The 11806-nt window shown below is 32.5% G+C and overlaps 1 non-coding gene across 1 annotated transcript; it reads left to right on the top strand.

The window, feature by feature from the left end:
• The first annotated feature begins 405 nt into the window (after positions 1-405).
• Positions 406-512, top strand: LOC111772631 (U6 spliceosomal RNA). The gene has a single exon (XR_002806635.1). It is a non-coding gene; the product is annotated as a U6 spliceosomal RNA (small nuclear RNA).
• Positions 513-11806: the final 11294 nt, after the last annotated feature.

Below are 11806 nucleotides of genomic sequence, written 5' to 3' on the forward strand. Positions count from 1 at the left end.
AATAGTTAATTTCTCCACCACTCTCTATATATTTTAGCACATTTTGGAACAGAGTGGAAACTAATAAAAATTAATGTAACTAGTGCTGGAATTACTACTAATCACACACCTATCATATGATTATGTGAGTGAGTATACACACACACCTACTAGACATACATACACTATGTCTATATATAATATATGCATACATATATTCATGTTTGTTGAATAAAATTATTCATTAGTTTATCCTTATTGCTACAGATTGCTACAGCAATGAGCAAAAAGACAAGAATTCTTGCACTGATTTAGTTTATATTCAATTCTATAAACAAACAACAGGTAAGTTTTCCCAGAACCAGAGGAATATAATTATGTTTAGCCCAAATTAACAGCTGTGAATCTTGGAATTGAAAATCCTTTGTGCTTGGTTTGGCAGCACGTATACTAAAATTGGAATGATACAGAGAAGATGAGCATGGCCTGTGTGCAAGGGTGACCAACATATTCATGAAGCATTCCATATTAAAAGGAAAGAAAGAGAGGAAGAAAATGGTAACTATGTGAGGTGATGGACATGCTAATCAGCTTGATTGTGGCAATTATTTCACAATGTATACACATATGAAAACAACAAGTTGTATACCTTAAACATATATACAATTTTTTTGTGCCAATCATACCTCAATTAAGATGAAAAAAAGAAAATTCTATTTTTGCTGCTACCACTACCTGCTATGACAAAGATGTCACATCAAAATTTATATTGCTTCATTTATTATGCTCTTTCACATATGTTATAATGCTTAATATTCACAAAAATTTGATCAGGTATGTATTATTATCACCATTTTATTGACAAGAAAGTAAAGGCTGAGAACTTAATTAACTAGCCCAATGTCTGATAGCTAGAAGAATGTTACAGGAATAGTAATAGATGTAAAGAAAGAGCAATTTCTGTGTACATAGGATGATTAATTCAAAAGATATTTTTTATTAGGATATACCATGTGCTGAAAATATAAATATAGATATGGGTTAAGATCTATCTTCTAGACATATATGAAATCAAATAAGCATGGTGTAATATAACAAATAAGAAATTATGTATATTAGGAAGGTAAATAGAAATGAGGCTTATTATCAAATCCTAAAATATACTTTTAAAAAATAATAATGACAATAGTTGTTTCAACATTGGGAACTATACATATTTATATATAAGTGAGTAGATAGTTAGATATGGACCAAACAACAGATTTTTTAAATCAGTAAAGAAAAGAAAATTTGACATAATTTAAAAACTTAGCATAAAGGGCATAAATAAATACAATATCTAACAGTTGAAAAAAATCTTTTGCAAGAGTACATAGAAGTTCAAAGAAGCTACATTTCTCAATAAATTTAAAAACTGATATCAAATAGAACAAGATCTATTATATACAGTAAGATCTCTCATCACAATATTATTATACCAGAAATCAATAACACAGTGTCAGAAAAATTGCATATATTTAGCAATTAAGAAATTCACTTCTCAATAATTCAAGGTCTGAGAAAAATCATAATGGAAATTAGAAAATATTTTGAACTAGAAAGCAAGAAATACACTACAGTATAAAATGTGGCATTTTGGAGGGAAGTTTAGAAATTTAAATTCTTAATCTTAGAAATTAGTAAGTTAAATTTGTTTTGCATCTATTTTAAGAAATTAGCAAAAAGCAACAAGAAATGGAAGGAAATAATAAATATATACATAGTGATTAAGAGTATAGAGAAAAAGAAGTCAAGAAATAAAGCAAAGAGATGTTAGTTCTTTGAAAGCATTAAAGAATTGACAGACCTTGGTGATGGATGTTAACAAAGCTTATTGTGGTAATCATTTCATAATATATACATGTAACAAATCATTATGTTGTACATCTTAAACTAACACAAGGTTCTATGTCAATTACATATCAGTAAAACTCGAAAGAGAAAGAAAATTGACAAACATCTAGAGAAACTGTTTAAAAAAATAAGAAACAAATACCCAATATCCGAAATGAAATGAGAAGTAATTATATATCAGGTGTCAATAAACTTATTCTTAAAGGATAGGATGATAAACACCTTAGGCTTCTTGAGCCATATGGTTTGTTGAAACTAGTCAATTCTACTGTTGTGGCACAAAATAATTACAGACAATATGTAAATGAATGATCATGACTGTATTCCAGTAACACTTTACTTATAAAAACTGGCTGGCTCACAGCTCACAATTTGCTGACCACTTTTGTAGATAATACAAACATTCAAAAGATAAATCAGGGTCATATGAGTAGTGTAGCTCAATAAATTTAAAATGCATGTGAAATATACAATTGTTTGAAACATGTATTTCACTAAAAGTAAGTAACCTAAAGGGAGATACAAAACCTGAATTATCCTATATCAAACTCATGTAATCAGTAATCAAAAATCAACTTATAAAGATCATTTCAAGCCTTGATGTCTTTACTGGCAGGCTCTTCCAAACAGGAAACAAAACAATAACTCCAATATTACGTATGATTTCTCTGAGCATAAACCAGGAGGGGACATACTGTAATTCATTTTATGATGTTGTAACAACCTTGATATCAAAACTTGACCATGAAAGTAATGGAAAAGTAAATTAAAGCCAACTTCACTTACAAAAATGTGATGAAGAAAAATTTAAGATTATCAAGCAGAAATCAGCAATGTTTTAAAAGTAAGATATCAAGGCCAAAAAGGTTGATTCCAAGAAACCCTGGAAAGCAGTGATGGCTTCTCATGAACGTATCAAACAATGTGATGCACTGAAACAAAGATTTAACAAAATCATAAGCTTAGTCCATGCTATGTTCTTTAAAAAAATCATACATTTTAATGTAGAAGTAAAAGAGAATGTTCTTAACCTGATAAAGTTTGTGTTCAAAAGTCCTTTAGAAAGCAACATACTTAACAATGAAATGTTAAAATATTTCCTTTGAGATTGACAAGATAAACATCGATGCCATAAACAATTCTATTTTTCATATTGGAGGTTGTAGACATGGGAGTAAGATTTATAAAATGAAAAACATAATGGTTGGAAAAGAGAAAACAAACTATCATATCATTGATGATATTATTACACACACAGAAAATTCAAAGGAATCACCAGATCCATTATACTAATTTATAGAGATTTTAGCAAGGTTGACACAAACTCTTTATACAATAATGAATTGCATTTTATATATGAGCTACAAACAAAGTAAAACACCATCAATATGACTTACAATAGAATTTTAAAATCCAGTTATTAAGAATAAATTCAGCAAAAAGTACGCCAGATCTTGTGGAAAATGATAAAAAAAACGTTATCAATAGTAATTTAAGATGACTCAAACATGCAGAATTTTACCATTCTTGGACTGGAAGAACGTCAAAGAAGTCAAATTCATCTTCATAATCAATGCATCCCAAGTAAAATCCTAGTAAGATTTTATTTAAATGTTGTCAAGCTAATTCTATAATGTACATTAAACAACAAAATGCCCAAGTTTAGCGTACAGATTTCTGAGGAAAAGAATAAATAAAGAATAAATTGAGGGATGTATTATAAAATTATAATTATATATAATATATACTATATATTATATATTATAATCATAATAATACAGTGTGGTATTAGGAAAGTAATAGACAAACATATCAACAAAATGGAATAAACAACATAAGAAAAACGTTCATATGGGTACATGATATTTAGAAGAGCTAATATTATGGTTCAATGATGAAAGATGGATTTGTCAATAAATGCGGCTGGTAAAACTGGTTATGCATATGGACAACAATTAAAATGGTACCTGAAGCTGGGAAAAATTGCAGAAAGCCCAACATAAAAATAAAGGAAAATGATTTGTACTTGTGCCTTATGAAATGTGAGATCTAAGTGTCCATAATACATATTTAGAAGTGCTCAAACTTATATGTAATCAGAAAATCCATATAAAATGCTACCAGATATTATTATTTACACAACAGTTTGACAAAAATAAAAAAGTCTCACACAGCAACTTTTGGCAAAGAGGTAGAGTAATGAGAATTTCATATGTTTTCCTGGGAATGAAAATTGTAATTTTCATTTTTAAAAAGAGTTTTGGAATTTCTGGTACTATTGAGGATAGTTATCTACTCTAATCAGGAGTTGAATTCTAATCCTAGGTTTGCATGTGCATGTTCATTAAGAAACATGAACCCAAACCTTTAAAGAGTCAGTCAAGCACCGGAAACAATGCAGAAGCTCATCATCAGTATAATGTGGTCTGTAGTGGAATATTACATTGTAGAAAAAAATAAAAGAACTTAATTTAGATGGATGAGTACGCTTTACTCTCACAAACACAATACTGAATGATTTAATTGTCACAAAAGAATACATGCAGCATGATCAACTTAAAATTCAAAACTACAAAATAGCAATTTACACTTTAGAAAAGATTTGCTGGATACTAAATCTATAAAATAATCATGGAAATTATGTTAACAAAATCCAGGATATTGATTGCCTCTCAGATATAAGAAGAGGGTTATTCTCAAGAAGGGATTTCTAAGGCCTTGTTCAATATTTTTAACATTGGTTACAAGTTACATGGGCATTTGCTATAATGTTATTATATATATAAGATAATTATATATTTTATACATATACATGTACATTCTACACATATGTCTTATATTATTTCGTACATATATATTTATATATATATGTGAAAGTAATATATGCCAAGCAAATTCTATCTAAAGCAGAGCAGACATAACAACAGGCATATTAGGAAAAAGGTAGAATTTGTGGCAAAAAAGGAAGAATTATAAAGGAAAAATAGAGCATTTAATATTTATAAAAGCACATGGATTAAACAACACAGATTCCAAAAACATATATCCAAAATCTATAAAATTAATGGAGGATGTAGGAAAAATGAGGGTCCTAAATTTCAATTTCCCTAAGCAGAAATTAATTGTGTGGATGCTTTTAATACACATTCCCACACTCACAGACAGACACAAATATTGTTCAATGCTTTCTTGTTCTTTTTTTTTCTCCCTCAAACGAATAACGTGCCTTCACCATAGCTTCACGAATCATATTCAGGATTGTATAGACTCAGTTCAGGAGGTCCCTTCTGAGGACATCTTACCTGTCACTCAGCTGTCAGGCCACCAGGGCTTTGCCCAGCTATTTGCTGAGAATTTTATTCTTATCCTCCTGGGGTAGAGCCAGTCTTTTCTGAATTTTGTGTCATCCCTTTTAAGATGCTTCATTCTAATGTTGCTGGAATGTATTGCCAAGTAACTCTCCCCAAAAATGGTACACAGAAGGAAAAATTACTCAATTTTTCAATATCTAAAATTTTTTTCTTTAATTCTTGAAAAAAATGGCTAGGGGTATAATTACAGTCTTAAAATCATTTTTCCCTCAAATTTAAATGCATTTATTTATTTATTATCTCTAATGCAAAGTGTTAATGAGAATATTTACTACCAAACCATCCACACTGCTTTTAAGATAACAGATTTTTGTTTTAAATTTCTCTCAGATGTAATGTTACAATAAGCAAAGAATATTGATTAGGTGCTTACTCTGTGGAAGGCTTCATTTTCCAGTGCCCAAATCTGCTCTAGAATCACGAGGTCATGCCGGATACTGTTCAAATTATTTAGCAAAATCTCTCTGAGCCTTTAGTTGTTGCCGCTATGGCTTATTATCTGTTTGCTTGGATTTTTCTTTGATTTCTGAGGTTTTTGTTTTGTTCTGTTTTTCCTGTCAAGGATGCTGGGCTGTTGGTTTCTTTGCACAGAGGTATGGCGTTGGCTTTAGAAGTCCAGCTCATGGAAGAGTTCTATAGATACACCTTCGTTTAAGAGTTTTGTTTTCAGCCTCACTCTTCACTCTGCAGGAATTTTTGCCTCTTAAATCCAATTTCACAGCGTTCCAGGTGGTTTGGTCTCCCCCTCCACTATCAGCCCACATGATGTATACATTCTTTTTGTCTGCTGCCTATACAGAATTATTTCAATGCTAGCCTTCACTCTCCTTTCCTACTTCCAGAAATTTGTTTAAACCTTTTGAATGCTTAAGACCTTTCTCATTTCCCATATTATATTTAATTTCCTTTTATACTTCATTTACTACCTTGAAGAGGTTCATGGGAGATAAATCATGTTTTTCAAACTAAATGTAAACACATGTTGCTTTAAAATGTAAGTAGTGATCAAATTCCTAATAATTAAACAATATTTGAGTGTTGTAAATTTAGTTTTCATTGACTTTTGTCTCGCCACCAGAAAAACTGGTGATCTCCTTTGGTAAGACAGTACTAAGAGGTAATACATTGATGTTTTTACCACTAAATTTTTCAGATACAGAAATATACTTTGCCAGGAAAGTAGAGATCATCATATTTTCAAGACAACTCCCTGTAAACAAATTCACAATAGACAGCTGTATAAATTAGTTACCAATTTTGTTTCACAGTATGAAAACTGTATTTCAAATAGCTATCCTAATTAGATGTATTACTAATGAAACACCCTTCCTATTATCAGAGGTCTTAGAAAGCAGATTAGATTTAATTATCAAAGCTTGCTTACAAAACACGTTATCTGCTAAAGGAAAAAAGGCTGATGGGGTCTTCAGTGATCATTCATTCTGATCAAGGTGATGAGTATAGATGTCTCTGTGACTATTCCATACGGTGTCTCTCTTCTCTTGACTATACTTTATAATCACTGCCTATCTTGTTCTTTCTGTAGAACAGTCTTCTCTGATCCTGCCTCTCTTTAGATACATCTGAGATTGTGAAAGCAAAAACCAAAACCAAAACTATTCGGTTGATATACTTAATTTTGTTGAAAGAGTTTAGGCGAGATTTTATGAAGGTGACACAGCTATACAGATAAAGTCCGGGTATATTCCAGTCCCATCCTCCTGGGATTCCATCCTAGTCCCCTGGTTATATTTGAATGGTCAACAATTTTTTCCCTCCATCTTTGAAGGTAATAGTTTTGGATTCTGCTAAAATGTAAGTCCCCCTTGTTATACGTGGGTTTCATTCTTTATTTCTCATAAGCTAACTACATTTTCATATTTGGTGAATATCTTGGTTTTACATTCAATTTTCCAAGTAGTATCCATCTATATCATTATAATACTCTCTATTTTTTTCTATATAAGTGATAGAGCAAAATTTGTGGTTTTCCTAATTTTTAGTATGTGTGCCTAATAAAAATAACTATGTCAAATTTTTTTCTTATTTATTTGTCTAATTTTTTTCTGGTCAGAGTCCCTTCTCTAGTTTCTTACATAAACTATTACTCCTTCAAAACTTATTGAGGTGGTGACCACAATAACCTTAGCTATTTCTCAATTTTCCACAAGAAATAGAGCAGCTGAGTCCTACTTCTTCTGGGAAATTTATTGCCTTTTAAAATAGTGTTTATCATTTGTATCACCTACTAATACATTTTGCATACTAAAATAATAAAACATTCTTACTGGCTCTAAATAGTCACATGATCAGAAGCAGGAGACACAGGCTCAAGTTCTCTGTGAGCAGTAGAGGCAAGAATATCTGTAAAACAATTCTCCTTAATGAGACCCAAACAACGTGCATAAGAACGTTCTATCAGCGAAGCCAGATCAATCTCAAGATGACATGTGCATGGAATTCGACTCTAGGAGCTTATTAAAAAAATATATGCTATCTGGGCCGGCCTCAGTGGCCTAGTGGTTAAGTTCAGCACGCTCCACTTCAGTTGCTTGGGTTCAGTTCCCGAGCATGAAACCAAACCACTCGGCTGTCAGTGGCTATGCTCTGAGGGCAGCTCACACACAAAAAGAGGAAGATTGGCCAAAGTTGTTAGCTCAGGGCAAATCTTCCTCAGCAATAAATAAATAAATAAATAAATAAATATCAGTACATGCTAATTCTTGGATTTAGACTACAGTCTTGCTACATAAGTGCTATGGACTGGATATTTGTGTCTCCCAGAATTCAGATATTGAAGTCCCAATCCCCTATACGATGGCATTTGGAGGGGGTGCATTTGGGAGGTAATTAGGTCATGATAGTGGAACCCTCATGAATGGGATTAATGTCCTCACCAGAAGACACCAGAGTGAAATAATTTCTTCCTACCATTCAACAGACAAAAAGAAGACAGCAGTCTGCAAACTAGCAAATGAGTCCTACCCAAAAACTGAATCTGGTGGCACCTTCATCTTGGACTTCTCAGCCTCCAGAGCTGTGAGAAATAAATTTCTGCTGTTTAAGCCCCCCAGAGTATAGTCTTAGTCTGTCTGAGCTGACTAAGACAATAAGCTTCAGAAATTTTACTCTTTCTTTAATTTTTAAAAAATAATTTATCGGAATTCTTAACTGCAAAAAAGCTGTCCATTTCCTGCATTGATCAAATAACATATATTTTACATTTTAAGCCACGTACTTCTTAAACCCAAAGTTTACATTATTGCTTTTAAAAATATTTACTGTATTTTGGATGCAAATGAAATGTATAATATAAAAGTTATGGGCTAGGGTTCAATATTCCCAAAACATTTGCGAGAAATGGTAAAATTCCCAGTTCTTTTTTATTTTATCCTCCATTTTTTTCTTTCTTTCTAGCTCTCCAAACTTGATAAAGTTTTCTATTTGTTACATTATTTTACTTAAAAGGATAAGATATAAAATAATATAAATAATAAAATAATATATGTAATGAAATAATATACATAATTTTACTCTCCACCTTGCTTACATCACTGGTTTATTCCAACTTCCATAAAATGTATTGTATGAAACAGACAGATTTGAAAATATATACTTTACAGTCGATATTTATTTGATTGTGAAAATGGAACCATTATCAAAATAAAATATAAATAAATAGTATGCTTTACTTATGTGCTTTTCCATCTTTTCAAGTTGATCAGGTAGATGGATAGCACTCTAAATAATGTTTTGAATTTCGAGAATGCATTAAATAGAAAAGAACATCGTGGAAAATAGAAAAACCTTTCCATTAAGGGTCTCAGATATGAAACGTTCTATTCAGACACAAACTAAACCTAAAATGAGATTTTTTTTTTTAACTGAAAGAGCTAGAGAGTAATTAAAGGTAATTGGCATGTTATTATTCTTAAAAGGTTCCCTTTTCTGTTCTAAGAATACCAGGGAAAAATTGAATAGATAAAAAGCAAACTATAAATTGCCAAATAGATCTTTTTATAATAATACGTCCTTCTAGACAAAAGATATTTCAAAGCCATAAAAAGGAGAGGAGGTGTACTTGCCTGACTGGCCTCACCGCCTGCCTGACCACAGTGAAGTTGTGTCAGAAATTTAAACACACAGTGTTAGAAGCTGTCTTAATGGGTTAAGAGGGAATCAAAAGTGAATGTGATGAACTTGAGGGAGACCAGTTGGTTGGCAGGGTTTAACATTAAGTGAGTAGAAAATTACTTGATAAATGAAATTGAAAGCTGAACAAATACTTTTATTTAAGAATACCTATGGCAGATTGATGCTGTTAACATTATTGATCTAGTCTGGGAAGCCCTCCCTCTTGCCCTTTCTCCATCCAAATCCTGCATATTTTTTCCAGAATTGGATCAATACAAATTCTCATTATGAAGCCATTTATTTACTACTCTGTTCCTCAGTGAGCTCTTGTACAGACTTCTGTCCCACCTCTGGCCAATTCAGTGCCACACTCTTCCCCTCTCATCTATAGTTTTTCAGCCCAAATAAGACTCTCTCAGAGGCTTAATATAATTAATTTAGTCTTTTTGTTTGTTTGTTTTTTGGGTTTTTTTTTTTGTTTTTGAGGAAGATTAGCCCTGAGCTAACATCTGCTGCCAATCCTCCTCTTTTTGCTGAGGAAGACTGGCCCTGAGCTAACATCCATGCCCATCTTCCTCTACTTTATATGTGGGATGCCTACCACAGCATGGCTTGCTAAGGGGTGCTTTTTCTGCACCCGGGATCCGAACCAGCGAACCCCGGGCCTCCGAAGCAGAACGTGTGCACTTAACTGCTGCACCATCGGGCCGGCCCCTAATTAATTTAATCTTAATCTAATTAAAATATAACCCCTTACCCATTTATTCTCTCCAAAATAACTAGTTTTTCTGATTTATAAATTTACCATACTGTTTAAAGTTATTTTTATTTGTACTTTTGCTATTTCTTCTATTTTAAGGCCAAAAATTGTGTTCTTCCGTGTTTTGTTTGTTGTGTCATCTTTTCTTTATGCTTTATTTCTAGAAGATACAAAATACGGTTTATTTGGGGGCATCACAATTTAAGCGAGAGGGAATATAGTGAAGAACTTAAGTAAAACAAAGTTTATCTTCATCCTGTACATGGTAAGAAGACTGGTTAAAACTCAAGAATTCTTCTTACCATCTGCTCTACTTATCCCACTTTTATACCACGTAGTGATGATGCTGTTTTACTCGGTTTTGTAACATGCACTGTCAATTAATTTTTTACAGTTTTCTTGAGGTATAATTGATATACAAAAAACTTCATATATTTAATGTATATAATTTGATAAGTTTGGACATAGGCAAACACTATCACAACAACTAAAGTAATAAACACACCCTCCACCTCTAAAAGTTCTTGTGCGTCCTTTTGCTTTGTGTGTGTGAGTAGTAAGATTACTTAACATGAAATCTACCCTCTCAACAAACTTTTTAGTGCAGAACACCATATTGTTAATTATAGGCACTGCGTTATGGAGCAGACATCTAGAATTTACTCATCTTGTCTAATTGTAACTTTTTATTCACTGAACGACATAAACCCAAAACATAGCCTTTGAAACAGCTCACATACAGGAACCAAAATCTGAATTTATCAATGAATGAAAAACTGATTCCTATATAGATATTTAAATTTAATCTTAAACTTGATGAGGACTTAGTCAATATGTTTATTATGTTCAGTGTAGGAAAATGGAGTCAATTTTAACCTAGTATTCTATATATTGTTGAGTCCAAAGACTGTATCCAAATTTCAAATGTAGGAGTTCAGAATATTTTACTCCAAAATACTCCACTTTGGCATATTAATTATTTTGAATTAAAGGTACTTGAGAAATATCTGGTACAAGAAGGATACTCTGACTGCCCTTTGTCTCCCTGAAAGCAGGAGATAAATCTCCAGAGTGAAAGGTACTCTGCTTGTGCCAGGAGGGTAGAAGGCATCCTTATCACCAGAGACAGAAAATTTGGGGCCCAGAAGGCTGTAGAAACAAAACTTGTTACTTCTTCACTACTTTACTACTCTAAGCTCAAAGCCCTTTGTCTTGTCAATTCTTCACAAATATTGCTTCTTTGTCTAAAAGTTGTCAAATCTTCCTGCTTTTGTCACTCTTTGAGTCTCATACTTTTATGAGTCTCCCATACATATGAAATTAAATGTGTTTCTCTCCTGTTAATCTGTCTTATGTCGATTTGATTGTTAGACCAGCCAAAGAATCTGGAGGAGAAGTAAGGAAAGTTTTTCTACAGTTTGGGCCCACATTGGGCTCTCCACTGACTACACACTGCTTGTTCTGGAGCTGCTGCTGCTGAGAGATCTTGAGACCTCTGACAAGACCTGGCAGAAGGTAGGAATTCTTACCACACCAGTCTCCTGGATCTCTGTCTGCAAGGCCCAGTGAAAGCAAAAGTAGTGAGAGTACTTTTCCTTTTCTAAATTTAGATTAGCAGGAGAAAATATTTGTGTAAACTTGTTCCCTAGGTAAAGTGGCTCTGGTAAAG

This window comes from Equus caballus, chromosome 2 (genome assembly GCF_041296265.1).
Source record: "Equus caballus isolate H_3958 breed thoroughbred chromosome 2, TB-T2T, whole genome shotgun sequence".
NCBI classification, from domain to species: domain Eukaryota; kingdom Metazoa; phylum Chordata; class Mammalia; order Perissodactyla; family Equidae; genus Equus; species Equus caballus.